This window comes from Camelus bactrianus, chromosome 17 (assembly GCF_048773025.1).
Source record: "Camelus bactrianus isolate YW-2024 breed Bactrian camel chromosome 17, ASM4877302v1, whole genome shotgun sequence".
NCBI lineage: Eukaryota > Metazoa > Chordata > Mammalia > Artiodactyla > Camelidae > Camelus > Camelus bactrianus.
Window position 1 is genome coordinate 45577371 of NC_133555.1, and position 20471 is coordinate 45597841.

The following is a 20471-nucleotide window of genomic DNA, read 5'->3' on the forward strand; positions in this document are numbered from 1 at the left end:
GAGAATCCTGGGGCATTGGAGAAGCCACAGGACAGAGGAGTGAGGAAAGCCAGGGCTGAGACAGCCGGTCTCCTGCCAGTCCCCCTCTGGTCAGCCTAAGGTGGCAGTGGTGCTGATGCTGGCCTCCTGTGGGTCATCTTCCCCAAGAGGGTTGAGCATCCTGGAAGACAAGTCTCATTAGCCAGTCTCGTTGTGACAAGGCCGACTCTTCAGGGACTTGGAGATGCTACTAGGTGTCTATGGTTTGGTGCGTGGAGACAGTGTTTGACACCATGACTAGGGTATGCGTTTATCATGGTAGAAACTCACCAGGCAGCCAGGAGAAGCCAGGTGGCACTTTAGAAACTCAGCCCAGAAATCTCCCTAACCAGATCACCGAGTTCATGAAGTGCACTTCTTACTTTCTGTGGGAAACAAGAATTTTCTCCTGCATTGCAGGAGACGATGGTTACGGCACTGCCAAACTTTCCTGTATAACGGGAGTCTCCCTTCCTCTCGCTCTAGGAACGTTTTCCTCCATTCTCTTCCAAGGGCTCAGTGCCTAGAACAATGCCAGGCACAGAGTGGACACTCAGTAAATGTTTGTTGAGTAAAAGTGATTGGAATCAGTCACAGAGATGGGTCAAATAACAAAGGAAAATAAACCAGGGCAGGACTCTGAAATGGACTTAATATTTAAGAGAAGAGCCAAAGAAGGGGGAGGGTATAGCTCAAGTGGTAGAGCGCATGCTTAGCATGCAGGAGGGCCTGGGTTCAATCCCCAGTACTTTCTCCTAAAATAAATAAACCTAATTACCTGCCCCCTGCCGAAATAAAATAAATGATACAATAATAAATAAATAAAATAAGATAAATTAAAAAAGAGAGAGAAGGAGGTTGAAAGGGCAAGAAAGGAGGAGCAGGAAGGCAGAGTGTGGTGGTGTGGTTGCAAAAGGAAGGCTGCATTTCCAGAGGGAGGCGTGGTCGCAGGGGAGTTTGAGAGTGGTCAGATATGATCAGACTGGAGTGAATCTTCCAAGCTAGTGGAACAAAGGCTGCCAGTAGAGCCCTCAAGTACAGTTGAACAGGTAGCACACTGCACAATGCCAGTGGGCACCATGCACATTGTGGACATTGCAGCTTGGTATGTTTGAGAGGCTCATATTCTGGCAGATGGATGCAAGTGTCTTGAAGGAGGGATTCCTTTTTCTAGTCCACACAAAAGTCTGCTATGGGTAGCCACCATCCTGGTAGGTGATGGGCCTAGTGAGAAGGCTTCAGTTTCAGTTTGGGGCAGAGCATAAACTCGGCTTGTGGTGGGTGGAGGCGTAAATGGAAGGCAAGAAGTGGTGCTTGAGAGAATGTAGACCCTACCTTTTAAAAGTCTGCCTGTCAGCGGAAGATGAGGGCGAGGGGCACATGGGCAGAGAAGGCAAAACTGAAGGGGGAAGGGAAGAATCCGTAGGGCTTTTGTTTCCTTTAAATCATGTGGAAAAGGCTAGAACACGTTGAAATACTCAGGAAGGAGCCAGTAGAGAGGGAGAGGCTGCAAACACAGCAGAGAGAATGAGAGGGAGAGTGATGGAGGGAGAGAAGGATTACCCCTGAGTTAGATGAGAGGGTCATAAGGGCTCTGAGGAGGGACTCCTGCATGAATCAAAGCAGCCAGCACTCCAGAGAGCCGGAGCAGCCAGTGCAAAGGCCTTGAGGCAGGAAATAGCCTATGTGTTTAAGGAACAGGAAGAGCTACAAAATTTCAGTCAGAGGTGCAGTCAGGCCAGACTAATTAGTAGGGCCCTGTGGTCCATGGTTTAAAAAAAAAAAAAACAGAAGGATTTCCCACTAGCCAAATCTGGGTCAACAGAAGCATTAAAGTAAATAATAGCAGTAATGGGCTTAAATCCTTTGAATGAAATAAATTAAAAATTCATGGATCAAAAAAATTCATTGGTCTATGATGATTTAAAGAAGTAAGTAAACAAATAAACAAGCAGAGGGAGGGCTCTACCTTGTGGTAGCATGCCAGCTAAGCACAGAGGGAAAAACGGACTACACGGTCATCATTGGGGGCTGCAATAGTTGTGGAATTTGATGAGGGACAGGATATTTGCCGAGCCTCAAAGTCTCCACGGAAATTGCTTACATGGGATAAAAGAGTAACTTCACAGTAGAGAAAACTGGCCGGCTCCACCTTTAACCAAGTGATCAGCTTCTATGTTACCAGTTGTGGGACACACATGCCTTCTTTAGCTGGAGTGAGGGGGCATTTAGTTAATTTAGGCGTCTTGAAAAAATATTTTGAAGTAGTTACCAGACCTTGGGATTTCATAGATTAAAAACAGTTTTACTGGTTTTGAAGTCTGACATAAAATTAACCGATTCTTCAAAAATTTTCCAAGTAAGGGCATAAACTTACTGCCATATTCTCTTCCTATTTCAACTTTATTTAATTTATTTTAATTCATCTTATTCACTTTAATTTAATCAATTCATTTATTGCAAAATTAATGCATTCACATGATTCAAACTCCAAAAGGATCGAAAAGGTATATAGTAAAATTCTCTCCCTCCCTTTTCCAGCCCCCAGATCCCTCCCTTTAGGGAACCTTGTTACCAGTTTCATGTGTCTGCACATAATTCTGTTACCTATGTCCCTGCCTAACATGATTTCATATTACAAGTGTCAGTCATTGCCAGAAAATCAAAGGCATGTAATGAAAACTAAAAATGAAGAATGAAAAGAATAAATTAAGCTCTTTAGGAAACTCTCACCACAAAGTTCTTATTTTTCTCATTTCTCTGTGGCACTGAGAGTGTTTTCACAAGCTGGTGTTGGTTATATTCATTTCTCTAATTCCAGGTAAGACAAACTTGGGTGCCCTAGAGAAACATTTTATCTACTCTGTTCTCCAGTACATATATCACCCCTTAGCTTCTTAATTACACACTGTACTATCCTTACAACAGGCTTCAAATGAAATTGCCCACCTTCAATATTGCTATTGACAGTCTAATGAGAAATTACAGATTTTTGGCCAAAGAAAACAATGCCTCATTCTGGAAGCTTATATGGGTTTTTTAATCTCACTTCCTTGGGGAAAAGAGACATAATAGATGAAAGGCAGATTTAGCAGCTTGAAAGAATTAACTAGACCTCCAGACACTTAATAGTAGCTGGTGTCAATTGTAATCTGTTCATACCAAAATTTATTAAATTATCAAAAAGGTTTGCACTCTAGGTTTATCCACCAGTTGTACCTTTTCACCAGCCCTTTAGATTCGGGTGGTATTAGGATCTGTTATTTCTTTTAGAGATCATACTGCTATAACCTACCTTTATTTAAGAACCAACTCTTAACCAAGCACTGGGTATTGCAACTGATTGCATCTGGGTACCAGCCACCTTGGATCACTTGGAGAACTTGGGAGTTTTGAAGACAAAATTATCAGACTCGGCACTGTACCCTAACAGAGAAAGGCAGAGATATTCATTCAGTTTCTACTTGATTAAAAGTCAAATGTTAACCTGGTCTTGGTTCTAAATTTGAGTCTTGTTTGTGTGCTTATTCCACGCTGAACTCCTACCGTAGGCCAGGAGCTGAGGATACAATGTTGAAGAAAAGAGACAAAGCTTTCAGTCTAGAAAGCAGGTCAGATAAAGAAACAAGTGTCTTGCATAGAGTACAGCCTGACGTTGCTCTGATAGAGACGGGGACTCTGGGAACAGATGGGAGTGGTACTCACCTGGGCCTGGGGTGCTAGGTAAGAATTTCTAGAAGAAGGATGTCTGAACTGAAGGATGAGTAGGAATCAAAAGGGAAAGAGCGTTCGAGGCAGGGAGAACAGCATGCAGGCTTGGAGGCAAAAGGAAAATACTCGTTGGTTCCTTTGAGAACTGGGAGTTTAGTAAATTGGAGGCTAGAGCAAGAGGTAAAGACAGATGAGGCAGACAGGTAGGCAAGGGGGGCTCTCTTACAGGGCTTTGACTTTTATTTTGAAGGCAAAGGGGAAATATTGAAGTGTTTATGCTGATGAGTGATGTGGTCATATTTGTCCTTTAGAAGATCATTCTGGTTGCATTTGAAGGGATGAAGGAGGGGGGAACTTTGAGGGTGATTTACAGAGTTCTGACTTGGGTCACTGGACGGGCAGTGGTGGTGGATGGGAGTGTTTTGAGGCAGAAGTTGCCTTTCTTGGCAAAAGCAGAAGTTTGCTAGTTTTCCTCTTTACCAGAATATGAAATCAGATACCAGTCCTTCTGTTCCATTTCATGCCCAGCAGTATTCAAGACTGGTTGTAGTTTTCCACAAATGATCTGCAAGCCTAAGAGATATGATTCAATTTGTAAAGGATTGGCACTTTGGAGGAATTCAGAAACTTCCATTCTTAGGTCACTTCCCGATGCAAGACAGAGTTGAGTAAAGCTGAGCCCTCATAATACCACTGTCACTCTCCATGGCTTTCTCCTCTTAATTTTTAAAAATCAAAGGAATGTATACACATAGTTTTAAAATGTGTATTATAGTCAGTACTACTAAATGGCAAGTGACAACCTTCCTCCCTAGCTTCCACTCCCTAGAAATAACCGCTTTCAACTCTTTTTGCTACTTCATCTGGTATTGACTTCCATGTGTCTAAACAATGTTCTTATGCTGCTGTTTCTTTTTTAAGTTTGGGAATAGGTAAAACATTTGTATGGTTCTAAAATAAGACAGAAAAAGATACACAGTGAAGAGTTATCTCTCCTTCTCCTGTCTCCCATCTGTCTAGCTCCTACCCAATCCACTTCCCTTGCGAAACCACTGTTAGGTTTCTGTATGTACCTGTATAAAAGGAAATATCACCACGTTGCTGAGGCTTTTGCCCCAGAATCATACCCCTGCCCCTCCCTTGAATAGAAAGCAATGATTCTTATCTAAGATTCAGGAGGAAGCTGCAAAGAGTGAAAAACAAGAACCGGTTAGAACCTCGTAGGTCTAAGATGGCAGAGGATTTGACTTCCAGTGGACCTTGAGCCTCATTATTTGCTCATTGTAATGCATTAGCTGCTAAATTATACCCCCACCATGACAGTTGACAGTTGTCCTGACAACAACTAGAAAAGCCCATACAAGGACTGAACAGGAGGGTTGCATCAGTTCTAGGTCCAAACCACACCCCGGTTCTCAGCTAATTTATGGATATTCCTCCCTGTACCTCCACCCTCCTATACGTTTGGTGTCTCTGCCCGAGTTGGGTTGAGAAGTTGTTTTGCACCCTAGGTTCCCACTTCTCCATTCTTTGGTCATTGAGTAAAGCCTGTGCTGTCCCAGTCACAGCATCGATTTTGTTATTGGCTGTGCAAACCCGACCAGAAAACGAGCCTCCGTGGTGGAGACAGGGGGTCTCGGTCCGGGCTAGGGCCCCGGCACAGGTTAATCCAAGCACATTAGGGGCTTCTTTCTCACTCACGCTCCATGTCCATCCCAGGCGGTTTCACATTTTCCTCACACAGGGTGGCAAACCAGCAGTGTCTACCATCTGGAGTGTCTTGCTTGCAATGACAAGGGGCAGGGAATATGACAGATGCTCCTGGGTCCCTAAAGGCTTCTTCTCAGAGGTGAAACGTGTCCCTCCTGCTCCCATTCATTGAACAAGGCATGTCGTGTGGACATGACCATTTAAAGGGGGCCAGAAAGTACAGACTTATGTACATGTGCCCAGCACTCAGCCAGACCTGCTGGTGAACCATGCTGATGATCACCTCATATACATGCACTGCTCTGCACCTTGCTTTTCTTCAAGAAAATATTTTTTTAAGAAACTAGGGGGGTGGGGATAGCTCAGTGGTAGAGTGCATACCTAGCATGTACAAGGTCCTGGGTCCAATCCCCAGTACCTCCATCAATAAAACAAATAAATCAGTAAACCTAATTACCTCCCCCTGCAAAAAATAAAAATAAAATATTTAATTAAGCATGCCATTTGAGTAGAGAGACCATCTTTATTCTTTTTTAAAAGCAGGTGGACATTTGCATTTCCCCTAATATTTCCTTTACAAAAAGGGCTGCAGTGAGAATATTCAGATGTTATTTTTCTCACATGTGAATATATCTCCAGGATAAATCCCCATAAGTGACATTGCTGGTTCAGAGTATATGCGTTCATAATTTTGTGAAGTATGGCCAAATTGTCCTCCACAGAGCTTAGGCCAGTTTATACTCTTCCCAGAGTGTGTGATGGTGCTGACTTCCCCACAGCCTTGGGAAGTATGTTCCCAAACTTTTGGGATTTCACCAGTCCAATAGGTGAAAATATTCTCCTTTTATTTTTACATTGTGTTTCTCTTATTGTTAATAAGATTTTCTGCTACTTCTTGAGTTTTGTAATTCAGCTGTCCTGTGATAGTAAACAGGGATTCATGTTTCAGTCATACATATAAATACATGTATTCCTTTTCATATTCTTTTTCATTATAGGTTACCACAAGATACTGAATATAGTTTCCTGTACTATACAGAAGAAACTTGTTTATCTAAAAAGATGACTTAATAAAAGAAAACCAGCTATCTCAAGTTAAGGAATTTAGCACTTTTCTATGTGTGGGAAGGTGCAAAGGTCTGAGCTCACTGACATCATCTCTTTGATGTGTACCTAGCTGTCTAGGGCCAGTGTCCTATTCTTTCCCATCCTGAGTCCCCTTAAGGAGCACGGATGGGGGTGGCTGCAGAGGCTGGGCTGCCTGCTTGTCCGCATCCTGAGTTCCCTCCGCTCACTGTCTGGGATGGGGCAGCAGTGACAACTTGATGGCTGCAGCATCCTTTGTTTACTGATATGGCTGGCAACATTTTTTACTTACACATATCATAGCACATTTGTTCATTTACTCATTTAACAAATATTTATAATGACTTCCTCAGCGTGTGTATGTGAGACCCTGAGAAGACAAAACTGAGAAAAACCACATCTCTGCTCTGGTTTGTAATCACAATGTATGTGTGGATAACCACTGCTGCAAGGGGGGTGGTGTAGAGGTGACCCCGGGCAGGGAACTGACCTGTAATTTGCAGGGAAGGGGGGACAGTAGGTTGGGGGAGGGACTCTATTCTTTTCTGCTCATTCTACAGATAAGGAGTTTCCCTTCCTTCTTGTCCCCTTGCCTGCCCTCCCCACCAAAAAAATCCAGATCTACCAGTTGTATATTTACAGAAAAATATGTGTTGGTAAAACCTTTGCCATGCCAATACTCCTGAGAAAAAGAAGGGGAAGGGTATAGCTCTGTGGTGGAGCACATGCTTAGCATGCATGAGGTCCTGGGTTCAGTCCCCAATACCCTCATTAATAAAAATAAATAAATACAAACCTAAGAAAACGAAAGCCTACCATTATTCATGCCTTGGTATTAATTATGTTAACCAGATGATCACTTAAACTTAAGGATGGGATGTGAGAAAGGAAGACCACTAACTGCCAATGGAAGAGAAAGCTGATGGCACTTTCTTGCCTGGAAAGGGGGAGCTGTGCCGTTCAGTCTGAGCTCTGTGGGTCTCAGAGTGTTACCCGAAAACTGGGTTTACCTTTTGGTGGGTGTGGAGCCAAAAGACAGAACCAAGCCAAAGATCAGGAGAAGGAAGGATTTATTACTTGCAGCAAGTAAGGAGAACATGGGGCAGGGAGTGGGGTGGGGCTGGGGGTTCTTTCCCAAGGCAGTGTCTCCCCCAGCAGCTAAATTTGGGAAATTTTAAACTAAGGGAACATGCATGTTCATCAAGGGGCTTGAAGAGGGGAGAATTCAGCATAGAATTGGGGCAAAGGTTCGCAGAGCCCAAGCTTAGTTGATTGAAGCCACAGGGGTCAGACTTAAAGTTCAACATTCTCACCCCTTAGGTGAGATCAACAGTTGATCTGGTTGTTGAGTCCCAAGGGGGATTTAAATGCTGCAAAATAGTCCAGGAAAGTGTTTCAGGTTAATGTTTACCATTGAAACAAAAGTAGGATTTGACAACTGATTTTTTTTTTTAAATTGAAGTACAGTCAGTTTACAATGTTGTGTCAATATCTGGTGTACAGTATCATGTTTCAGTCGTACATACACATACGTATATTCCTTTTCATATCCTTTCTCATTGTAGATTAGTACAGGATATTGAATATGGTTCCCTGTGCCATACAATAGAAACTTGTTGTTTATCCATTTTATATATAGTAGTTAGTATCTGCAAATCTCAAACTTCCAGTTTATCACAACTGATTTATTATCTTTGCTGTTGTCACTTTTCTTGCCTGATAACAGTCATTTGTTCTCTTAAGGTCTTGGATTGCTGAGACCCGTTCAAGGGCAAGCATTACGGCCAGGCTTAGATCGCAAAATGGCTTTGGCCAAAAATGGCTTCTCTTGTGTCAAGAAAGCCATTCCTGGTTCTCCTTCTCCAGGGACCACCTACCTTATCTACTTACAAGAGCAGAAACCAGAAGGGCTAGGTATAGAGCAAGAAGGAAGTGAGTAAAACAGGACAGTCTTTTGAGCTTAGGTCTCTGGCTGGTGCGTGGGTTGGAGAGGGAGGGATTGTAAACTCTTCTTTGTAAGTGGTCACTTTCCTTCCAACTGTTACATCGATGATCCTGAAAAGTGAGATATAAATAGATCCAGGAGGCGCCCAGGGCGGGATTCAGGAGACCAGACTGTCTGAAGATAATTGAAACTTAGCAAGATTTTCTTGTTGATTCGTTTTGTTTTTTAAAACAGGGACCAAGGGGAAGGGTATAGCTCAGGGGTAGAGCATGTGCTTAACATGCACGAGGTCCTGGGTTCAGTCCCCAGTACCTCCATTAAAATAAATAAATAAATAAATAAATAAATAAATAAATAAATAAATAAACCGAATTACCTCCTCCCCCCAAACAAAAGACAAACAGAAAACAGGTACCAAGCAGTTCCACCAACCTGTGAGCTTACAGGAAGCTTGGAGGTCTTCCAGGTGGGACGTTCCTGCATTAGCATTAAGGGGTCTGGAATAGAGGAGGAAGCCTCTGACAGTGTGTGAGGGCCACAGAGAGCCTAAATGTGCCTGTTTGGAAGAGGAACTTAACAGACTTCGCTGCTTTATCTAGTCTTAGGGTTACCCCTCTCCCCGCCAGGCAGTAGTGAGGAAGTTGAAAAGTTGCTCACCATTTAGGCGAATCAAAAGGAACTCCACGCCATCCTTTTGGACAGGCTTATCACCTTAGATACCCTCTTGCACTGCATATGGTCTCTTTTTGTTGCCCTTCTCTGACTTGAGTCTTTGTCTTGGGTTTTCCTTCTCCATGTTTTCTCTCCCTACTTTTCCCCAGGTCTTAGTTCCCCAACACTCCCCAGGATCCACCTCTGTGGACCGTTCCCGAGCTGTACCTTCCTCTGTTACCATCGGGTCCAGATCCTTCAGCTCCATTGCCTGTTAACCTTCAGGAAATTGTATAAAATGTGGAACAGAACAATGATGAATATCCTAATATATAAAGAACTCTTATAACTTAGTAGAGAGAAGACTGAATATTCTAGTAGAAAAATGAACACAGGGCATGAAAAGAGAATTTGTACCAGCAGAAACACAAATGAATGATACACATAAAAAGACTGAGAATCAGAGGTGGAGAGAACAGGTGACCTTTTAAAACTTTAGTTATGTCTTCTAAATTTTCTATAATGAATATGTATTATTTCTATAACGAAAGAACAACAATAAAATATTTTCAAACCAACTGGGATTCAAGTGCCTGTTTGGTTCATCTAGGGTAAGGAGTTTGTAAAGAGGGTAGCAGGCTTTATATATATTCTCCTTTCAAAAAGCACTTATGGTGGGGAGGGTACAGCTCGAGTGGTAGAGCACATGCTTAGCATGCATGAGGTCCGGGGTTCAATCCACAGTACCTCCTCTAAAAGTAAATAAATAAACCTAATTAACCCCCACCCCCCGGCTGCCAAAAATAAAAGCACTTACATTGGAAGAGGGGTAACCAGACCTTAACACAAGGGAGGGAACAATTATATCATCTTTTTCCTGGTTTCATAAGATACAGAATCTCTTGTCCCAAAGGGTGATGGTCATGGTGGGAATTCAAAATGCTTGAAAGAGAAAATAAGAGATTTCTGAGAAAGCCTCTGATATTTTAGATCCTGCTCTGTGGGCAGCTGCCTTCAGAGAGAGCTGATAAGGACACTGGGCTGATGATTTCCTTGTCAGCTGATTCCTGGAGGAGGAACCAGTCTTGGGGTGAATTTCCAGAGGCAGTATCAGATTTGTGGGAAGTCACAGGGAGAGAGCTGGGCAGAGACAGAATAAGCCCCTCAGAAGGGGGTGGGGATCAGAGCTGAGCCTAGATGACTGTTTATTAGGGTCCTGCTAGAGGGTCCCAGCCCTGGTGGACCAGGCACCTTAAGGCTGCTTTTGTAGTGTTGACAGTCGATGACTCATCTGTCAATGCAACCACCCCAACAGTACCAGCAGGACTGACTGAAAAGACAAGGCAGGGTCTGTTGCTGGCCATAGGCTACCTGGCCGGGGCTTGGCTGTGGCTTCAAGTGGACGGCAAGGTGGAAATGGAACGGGGCTTTCGGTTTGTGACTTTGAAGAGGACCGGACAAGGATTACATGCAACTCTCCAGGATGGGTGAGGAATTCAAAGAATCTTAGCATGCAAAGTATCTGTTGATGATTTCCATTGAAGAGTTGCTGGGTCTTTCAGGAATTTCGTGTTCTCAACAGTTTCGCATTTTGTCTGGGCAGTCTTCTGGAATAGTAAAGTCATGCTAATGAGGGGGGTAGAATACTTAAGTTAAATCAACACAGACTCCCTGAAGCATGTTGGGGGCTGGTGGTTTCCGTCCTTAGTGCCCAAGCTGTGTAGGGGGAGTTAGGGGGCAGACCATTTGCATTCTCATATTTACACTGAATCTAAGAGAATAGGCTCATTTTTGCACATTTTCACTCACCTTGCTTTCCCAGGTCGGCTGCTTTACTGGGAAGAGAACACATTTGCTGCCAATCAGCTAACCTGACATTTAGAGTTCTTACCTCAAGTGAGCCCTTATACACATCAACCCCCGGTGGCTAGGTGTTCAGCCAGTCCCATACTCATGTGAACCATTCAGTCAACACATTTTCTGTTAGTATTCACCAAGATGTAGGCTCTGTGTTAAGCATTTTACGTTCACCATTCATTGAACAGTTTTTCATGAACATCTATTTGGTGTTAAGCAGAGTGCTCGGTGCCAAATACACAACTGTGAACAAGACACATCTCTTGTTCTTTATCCTCTAGGAGTGTGATCTTCAAAGCAGTGCCAAGGGATACGCTGTGTCAACGAAAAATTCGTCATAAATTCATTCATAAGAAAGAAATGGAAAATTTTATTCGAGCCAAATTTGAGGATTATAACCCAAGAAGAGCATCTTGGAAAGCTCTGAGAACTGTTCAGCCCATTCAAAAATCAAGGCACAGTTTTCTAAGTTCTTTGAGGCACAGGGCTGCGCATCAAATAAGGTTTACTGAATTCAGATCTAAGGGTCATCCTGGTGGATCATGTGAGCCCTCATAAGATCAAGAAGGACTATTATCTCTTAAGGAGTTGTCTTGTTGATGCTGGGAGAATGTTGCTCTTTGCAGTTGCACAGGTGTTCCTGCCGGTGGGGGAGGTTTGTGTATCATACAGGTACATAATGCACAGAGGTCAGAGGGTAGAGAAAAATATTTTATGTTTAAATTTTTCTTGTCTTGCCATAAAATAGGAATTTTATTTCACAGCTGTGTTAATGATCTTTATGGAGGAGGGGACAGGGTGATGAGAACTCAGGTGACTTGCCCATGTCTTTCTAGTAGCACATAATGAGTCTGTAGGAACCCTGGTTAATCTGACTGAAGACCCCACTCTTGACCTCTGTTGTTGGTCTGTTTACCCTGAGGCTGGTCACTCTCTGATGTTAAAGGCCCAGGATTCCTGAGCTGTGGAGCTGAGACCCCTGAATTTGGACTTGTCAGCTTCCCGCTCAAAGCAGGATTAAATGGGGAACTAGTCCCTCGGTGCTAAAAACAGTCAGCGGCCACCTCTTCTCGTGAGATACTTCTGATGAGTGTCCCTCCTCACTTCCTCCAGAGGGAGCAAAGTGTTCTGCTAGTCTGCTCTTGAAACAAACCCATGTTGATTCAGCAACCAAGAGATGGGATGAAAACTAGAAATGTTCAAGGCTACAATTCAAGTTTTATTACATCACACTGCCAGGATTTTTAAGATCGCTATTGTGCTCATCAAGACCAGAGAACATATAAATATTTTTAGCACATAAACTGCTGTGAACTGAGGTTATCCACAATACATGTCTAGTTCCAGGATTTGCATGCTCAAGGTAAAAAGTACCAGAAAAAGGAGGACTTTATTTGAAAAGATTATCTCGCCTGCTTCTCGCCTGCTGGTAAACATTGAACAGATGGTCTTCATTTTTCAATTTTAAATATTTGCACGACATGCTGGGGAATAAAAACAGGAGATTGAGGATTGAGAATTGACAAATGCTCCTGTCCTGTCTGGAAGTTCATGATACACGCACAAGACTTTTGCTAGAAAGGAAGTACTGGATGTCAGTACGTGGTGACACGTGGCTGTGGCCACGTGAGCACTAACCCAGGTTCCTGCAGGAAGGCCTCACCCAGCCTTTCTCTCTCCCCTTTTCGGTTCTGTGTCCTGGGACAAGATCTCATATCTGTGCTCAGTTTTTGTGTGGACCCGCCTAAAAGAACTTTCTAAATCCTGAAGACAATGTGTATTATTATACAAACATCCACTATTGCAATTGAAGACACAATTGAGATCCTACAGGACAATTAGAACCAGATAAAAACATACCTTAGATTAGGTTAGAGAGCCTGGTAAGAGAGTTAACTACTTACCCACTGTTCACTGCTTGGCAGAGATCATGACCAAGAAAGTGTTCAATTCATCTAAGTTTGTCTTTCATTTTGATCTTTTGAAAAAAGTGTTGCCTTTGAACAACCAGCATTTACAAAGTTCTGAACTCTTGGTAAGCATCATTTTTGTGAAACTGTTGCCAGTGGATCCAACCAGTGTTCCAGGTTTTTGTCCCACCCCAGAAAGAATTCAGAAACGACTTAGAGGTTAAAATAAGTAAAGTTAGGATTTATTAAAGGATGGATAGTACACTCTCAGGGGAGAGCAGGCAGCTCAGGTGAGTGGCTGCCCTGAGTTTCTTGGGCAAGTTAGTTACATCGGGTGTAAAATGAATGGGCAGAATATTCATTGAGGAGGGAAGGGCTTGGGGTCGTAATTCCTGATTATCTTCCCAACTCCACCTTCCCAAAGGGAGGAGGGATTTTTGTCCTTATTTAGTCTGGATCAGAAGCGTCGTGGCGTCGGTGTATGATAGGTACCTCTGACCTGCAAGGATAATTTTATTGAAATGAGGGCATAATGAGCAAAATGTTACATTCGGACATTGGAAATTCCTGCCTTTTCTCACCTTTCTTTGTTGGTCTCCAGGCCAAAGTTGTGGCCCCTTATCAACCCAAAGATTCCTGCTTTTCTTTCTCTGCCCAGGGACCCCTGGTGCTTATGTATGTTTCCTGCATTTGGCTTGTGCCCGTCCTTTCTGCCCAATTCCTGCCATTTGCTCTGTGTCCGCCTTTCTCTGCTCATATCTAGCTATCTGCCTGCTCTAAGAAAATCTTTCATTTTGCAAATGGGGAGCCCGAGACCCAGGGAGACCAAGAGGTCTGACAGGGCCACACAGCAGGGTGGTGTCAGGCTGGTCTAGAATCCTGACGCCCAGCACGCCCAGTGTCCCTCGGTCTTTATCTCATCGCCTCCTTCTCCGTTTCTGATTCGCAGTATCGGTGTTACCTAACTCAGGTCCGGCTGCTCGCCGCTCAAAAGTCAGTCCCCGAGGGAGACACAGTAGGTTGGAAGGAGGGTTGCTCTTAATCAGAACGCTGGCCATGGGGGGAGATGGTGGACGCAGTGCCCCCCAAAACCATCACCGAAGATTCTGCTCTGCTCAGTCAGGAGAGTTTTTAAAGGGAGAAAGGGAAGCAATCTCATTTAATCGTTGAGATAGGCTGTCAGGCTTGTGGACTTCTGATCTTTCTTTAGACGCTGTCTTGCTCAGTTTGTTCTGAAGGAGAAGCTAGGGAGATCTGGTCATCTGTTAATTACTTAATCTCCATTTCTACTTCTTTGATCTACAGAAAGAAACCAACAGATTAGGCAGGGTATCATGTGATCAAAAGATCTGGAAGGCGGCATCTAGGGCCAGAGAGGAGTAGGGCATGGGGGTGCCTGGTTTAAGGGAAGAGACAAAAGGGGCCTCCTGCAGAGAGCTCTTTCCTGCCCAAAGCTGCTGCCCTGGGGCACGACCCAGATTTCTGCCCTGGCTCCCCTTACGCTGTAGGTCCTCACCAGTGTCACTCCTGCTCCTTGCCCTTTCTTCCCCCAGCTCTTCCCTTGGCCTCTCCAAGTCCGTACCCAGCCAGGCACGTAGTAGGTTCGCACACTATTGATTCTCCATCCTTCTCTTCCTCCACTTTCTCTTGCCTCTTCCGTCCAGAAGTCATTGATTTTTTTTTCCCCTCAAAAAACCCCCAAACTAGCTGCCTACCTGCTCCCTAAGTAGGCTAACTTGTGCCCTAGGTTGATAAATCCAGCAACACGTACAACACCTGCACCCTCTGTTGTCCTGGAGGCAAAACTTGACAGCTAAAGAGAGGATGCATTCATTAAAGGGTTTTAGGCTGTGGGAACCTCAGGGTTTTCCCTCCAAAAGACTTCCCCTCAGGTACTGATTGTGATAGATAAGTAACTCTAATCTTAAAAAGCGTTTCTTCATCCCATCACTCCTTTACGATTTCCCTTATGTAACAAATATCTGTTGTGTTCCTACTGTGTTCCTGGCCCAGGGCTGAGTCCGGGAAATACAGTGGATCAAGGACAGAGACCGTCCTTGCACCCATGGTACTTGCAGTTTGTCTGGAAAACAGGTATTAAGGAAATACTTACAATCAGGTGTGGTGACTGCTCTGGCTGGGGTGTCTGGGGTTCTCAGGGGACGGAGAAGGAGGATGTCTTCAGTGTGCTCCTTCCTCCACAAAGGCCTTCTGGAGGATGCGCAGGACCGGAGAGATGCAGAGGAGGGAAGGGTGATGTGGGAGGTCTGGGAGGGCAGACCTAGTGAGGCTCATCTGAGGAACCTGAGCGGGGTCTGTGTGTCTGGAGGACAGAGTAGAAGCAGGAGAATGTTCCAGGGGAGGGGAGAGGTAGCAGGATCTGGTCAAACCAACAAGTCTGGGCTTGGCCAAGGGCACAGGGAAACCGCTGAAGTGTTTTTTAAGCCTGGGGAGAGGCATGGCCAAATTTGCCTTTTGGAACATTGATTTTGGCTGCAGTTGAAGAGAAGGGAAAGGAAAGGGAAACCCAATAGATGCTGCCATGCACAGTGGTTGGGGAGAAGGTGTGGGGTCAGACCCCCTACATGCATGTCCCTGTTCCTCCATTTATTAGCTGTACATCTGTGTTAACTGAACTCTCTCTGTGCCTCAATTTCCACATCTGTAAAGTGGGGACAGTCATAGAACCCACCCCAGTCAATTCTTGTGAGCAGCACAGGAGATCATGTAGATTTCCTGGCTGGTGAGTGACTGGTTTGCTGAATGCATGGATGGGTGGTGGGCTGGCTTAGTGCTGGGGCCAGTCTTGGGCGTTGACAGTTCAGAACAAGGAAGACTTCTCATGTCTCTCCTTCAGTTCCCCCATCTTCATTCCTTTCCCATCTGCCTGGCATGGAAGCAATATTAGTTTAACAGGAAATGGAGCCACTTGTTTTGCAGAAAGTGTCTTCTGATGACAGAAGCCTAGAAACTAAAAAGCATTACTACATTGGTGTACGTGAATTTCACTTAAGGTGAAAATAGTGATCTCTGATCTTTTGTTTGTTTTGATAAGGAAAGGTAGGGAGAACTCGGAGTCTAAAGGTGGGAAAGCCACTGGGGCTGGGGAGAAGGAAAAGGCACAGTGGGGTACATTACACCCAGGAGATTTTGCTGAGTGTCAGTTATTTTTAGAGCAAACGGTGTTTTCTCACAGGCTGACCCCATTTTTGTGATGCAAAAATATTCCGCACTGTAACTAAGAAATAAGAAACCACAGGAAAGTGGGTTCAGGACAAACAGTAGAACTGAGATTCTGGGCTGCTTTTTGTGTTTTACTTTTTTGTTCAAGCTTCTTTTAATTGAGTTATAGTCATTTTACAATGTTGTGTCAAATTCCAGTGTAGAGCACAATTTTTCAGTTGTATATGATACTTTTTTTTTAATTGAAGTATAGTTGATTTACAATGTTGTATTAGTTTTTTTTTTTTAAACGTTGAATAATCACATTTATTCTTAGACCTCCTCTGCCCGCACCTGGTAGATGCCCACACAAGTCCCGCTCGCATTTTTGTTTAGTGCTGCTGAGTCAGCCCCATGGGGGAGCCAGGAGTCAGGGAGGCTTAGCCTCCCTGTTAGCCAATCCCCTTTCCCCCATTTCACTTCTAGGAAGACCGTGTGGGAAATCTGAGAGCTCACAAAGTTGTCAGGCTGTGGGGGCTGAGACTGCCTTTAAACGTGCTTGTCTGTTCTGACTGCAGGCTGAATGCTGTCGTCTGGAACCTGCCCAGGTGGGAAGCCAAGGGTACAGCCGTTCCCTCCCTTTTCCTTGTCTCTGCTTCCCAATGACGGGGCTGGGTACACAGAGGTTCACCTCTGCACCCTCATGCAGGCTCTTTCCCAATCATCTCTGCCATTCTTTTACAGATCGATCTGTTAGCATAAACCCGATTATCAGCCTACTCTTATCATAATCACCCTAACAGCTGCTATGAAAATTGACTTTTGCAATAGACATTAGTGTAATCTGCTTCCTCAGTAACTCACAGTTGTTTTCCAGCATCTAGGAGAAGCCCAAACCACTGAGACTGCCTGCAAAGGGGGGTGGAACGTTCTGTGGCCAAAGACTGTAGGTTATCTTACACTGCAAATTAATTTTGAGAGGAAGACACAAGTGAGTTAACCCTGGAGCCATCCATTCATTCAGAGGTAGGCTGAGTTTGCCAAAATCAGGTGCCCTTCCCTGCAAATTTCAAGTAGAGGTCTTACCGAAATATTGGCCCCCATCCCTGACTACTCAAATAACTCAGAGACCAGGTCTTGGAGCTTAGAAGAAAAGAGGCAGCTTAATTGCTTTGCCAGGCAAAAGAGACTCACAGCAGACTAGGGCTTTCAAAACTGGGAGCCCGTCTTGGGGTTGGGGCTTGATGATTATATAAACATAGCTTAAACAATGAGGCATCAGTAACAATCAACAGAATTATTCACTTTTCATAAGACTCCAAGTGGCGTCATGGTGCCTCCAGGTGACCAGTTCTGCAGAGGCCAGTGGCTGTCGCCCTTTCCACCTCTTCTTGTAAGTGCCCCAGGTGTGGTCTTCTTGGTAATTCAGGCTATTTTGTAAAGTTACAGTCCGGTGACCTTTTTCCTAGAGAACAACTCAGAAGCCAAGCATGATTATAACTCTGATCACCAGAATAAAGTAGAAACAGTAAAATCAACAGCTTTAAATGGGCCTGGGGCTGTGAGGAGTAACTGATCAGTCATTTGCTGACTGTTCTAAGAGCAAACAGCAAGCATAAAGCCAAGAACCTCTTAGCCTAAGTGCGGCCATTTTATTATTTCTCCTTCAAAATCCCCACTGTCAGTTTCTCTCATTCCGTTTCTATGGAAATAGGGAGACGGACATCGTGTTCGTCTGGCTGCTTCCTGCTGAATGGGGGTGTTGTTTGGTGGCCCTTGAAATGGAATGAATGAACCTGATCTTGTCATGTGGCTGGGGGTTCAGAAAGAGCTTTCGTTGTTCATTTTCCACACATTAGACAACAGAAAACCGTTAGTCTAAATATTATATATGTACTAACGTTTGTTAACAGAAGTGATAACAGAAAATGGAGGAGCCCCACAAGGATGGGTCTGAGACCTTGGGGCACCCATGAAAAGAGGCCAGAAAACCAGGTATTGACTTGAGATGTAACTTCTCGAGCATAAGCGTCTGAATCCCTTACATTTTGTGTTTGTAGCTTCATGTCCTCCAGGGCAGTTGTGATGTTCCTGGATTCATCTGGTATGAAAGTACAACAGGCAGAAGCTCAGTAACTACAGGAGGAGAACTCAAACCCACGAGGTTGCCGCTACAAGTTGCCAGCAGATGCTGCTTTGAGGATGGCTGGTGACGTCCCCAATTTAATGCCGCTCAGAAAACTCCAGTCCTCAGCAATACAGAAACTTGCCTGAAGTCCCATCTACAATGGTAACCTAGTTTTACCTTGGCTGTCTGAACTACAGTTATTCCATTTTGATTTTCAAATGCATTTCTCTCCTTAGAGGCCAAAGCAGATGCCACCATTAATGATTTTTAGTGCTTTTCTAGATATGAGGAGATGCAAGAATTTGAGCTCATAAAATTTTCTCCTGAAAATATCTAACTATCTGAAGGCCTGTTCAGCCAATTTTCCCAGAGCACAGAGAGCCTCATTCCTGATCTCCAGCCTGAACTCCTTTCAGAGTGTGTTGGAGGTCAGCGGTTGCAGCAGCTCATGACTTAATCCAAGCAGAGGTAGATGGCAAATGCCAACATGAGCCAGTCTTTGCAGAGGCAGATGGCGGGTGCCCTCATGATCATAAATTTGACCATGGTTTGGCATGGCCATTTTGTCCCACGGTGCTAGGAATGCTCATTCCTAGGTCAGGCGAGGATTTCACTGATAGACCACTCGCTGTGCTATTATGAGACTAGGCCTTATTAACAGCAGCAACAAGTCTCTGGACCCCCCTGTCTTACTAGCCTGTTATGATCCAGGAGAATATTCCTCATGTTGCTTCTTCCCATATCTAGAGTCATACTATTACAATCACGGGTTTCATACAGAAGTATATGTCTGGCCTACTGTTTCAAGTTGCCTAGTCATTATTTTATCAGAGGCTCAGTCACACATTTGGCAATGCAAGAAACAACAATTTTGTAAAAGAGGCAAGATACAAATAATATCGTTAGCAGTATTAGTAAGGTCATAAGCAAGAATTTAAGCCGAGAACTTCCCATTAGGTGCGGCTCAGTGTATCCCCAGGTCACCTGACTGAGTCTGCTCTGTACTGATCCTTATCTTTAAGGAAGATGTTGCACAGGCATCGTTCACAGGGCACCCAGCCAAATTTCCTAGTGTTATGAGGCTGGTCTTCCTTAATATAGTTTAATTTTTCCCAACATCAGCGCCTTTAAGCTTAAATGTCCATACCCTGCTGTTAACCATATAAGTCCATAACTGAGGGAGGTTATATTCTTTGGCTGAAATTTTGCTTGTTGCCTTGATTGAGCCTGGGTGATCTTACAAGAAAATTCATATTTATGGCCCAGCTCAGAGCAGGTATTATTAATTGGCCAGGTGAGGGCTCCCAGCTTGTAATATCGATAGGGGCCTAAATAGAACTATAATTTCTTTTTTCTCTAGAATAAATTTTCTAAGGGCTATCTAGTTAGAGCCTTGGAGTGGGGAAACCCTCCAAGGTAACAGAGAAGTACTAGATAGAGGTAACTGACTATAAACCTAACAATTGCATCTGTTCATAAGTGAAGGTGTGAGCAGTTATCAAAATAATTGGTATACAGGCCTGGTCCAGTGTCTTGGGTCAGCTGTCTACCTCAGATGTCGTCTTCTCATCCTGGTCTGGTAGCTCTTGAGCTCCATCTGAGCATTGTTTTAAGGTGCGCAGTCCTCTATAGGCCAATCCCCTGCAGGGGCTCTTTCTGACTGGAAATGTATCCAAAAGTCAGTTTCCTTCAGCTTTTGCTGTGCATGGTCTAGTGAAGAGTACCTGATAAAGGGTCCTTCCATCCAGGTTGGAGATACTTCTTTACTGTTCCAGCACGTATAATCCCCTGGTTGCAGGTCATTGGGCATCTGATCTTCATTAAAGGCTGGATTACTGAGCTTCAGGAACAATCTTAGGGTGTCCTTTTAATAATTTAATTAAACCTTTCAGCAATGTAACATAACAGCAAGGAATGATCTGGGAAGTGAGTCCTGGTAAACACAGACCTCAATTAACAAAACTCGAATTTACTATCCACTGAAATATAATCTTTTTCTCTCTAAAGTTACCCTCATTTTTGTCAAATACAGCTAAAGCAAGATTAATTTGTCTGCAAGCTAAGTCTTGTTGTTTGATCATGTAAGCTCTTTTAAATTGGTTGTGCCAGAACTTTTTATAAGGAGATTCAAGCTGAAATTTTAATAAGATCTCCTAAGGCCAAGAAAGCCACATTAAGGGCTTGTCACAGATTTTGCCTTACAGATTTAGGTAAATTTTTTTTCTGTTCAAGTTCCTCAAAATACCTCGAGATTCCTATACCTGTTAGGAGGTAATCTTCCTAATTTATCTGA

At 44.0% G+C, this 20471-nt stretch overlaps 1 protein-coding gene across 2 annotated transcripts in view; it reads left to right on the top strand.

Moving 5' to 3' along the window:
• OSBPL10 (oxysterol binding protein like 10) overlaps positions 1–20471 on the top strand; it is a 350089-nt gene that overhangs the window by 1861 nt on the left and 327757 nt on the right. The gene's annotated exons all lie outside the window — the stretch shown is intronic.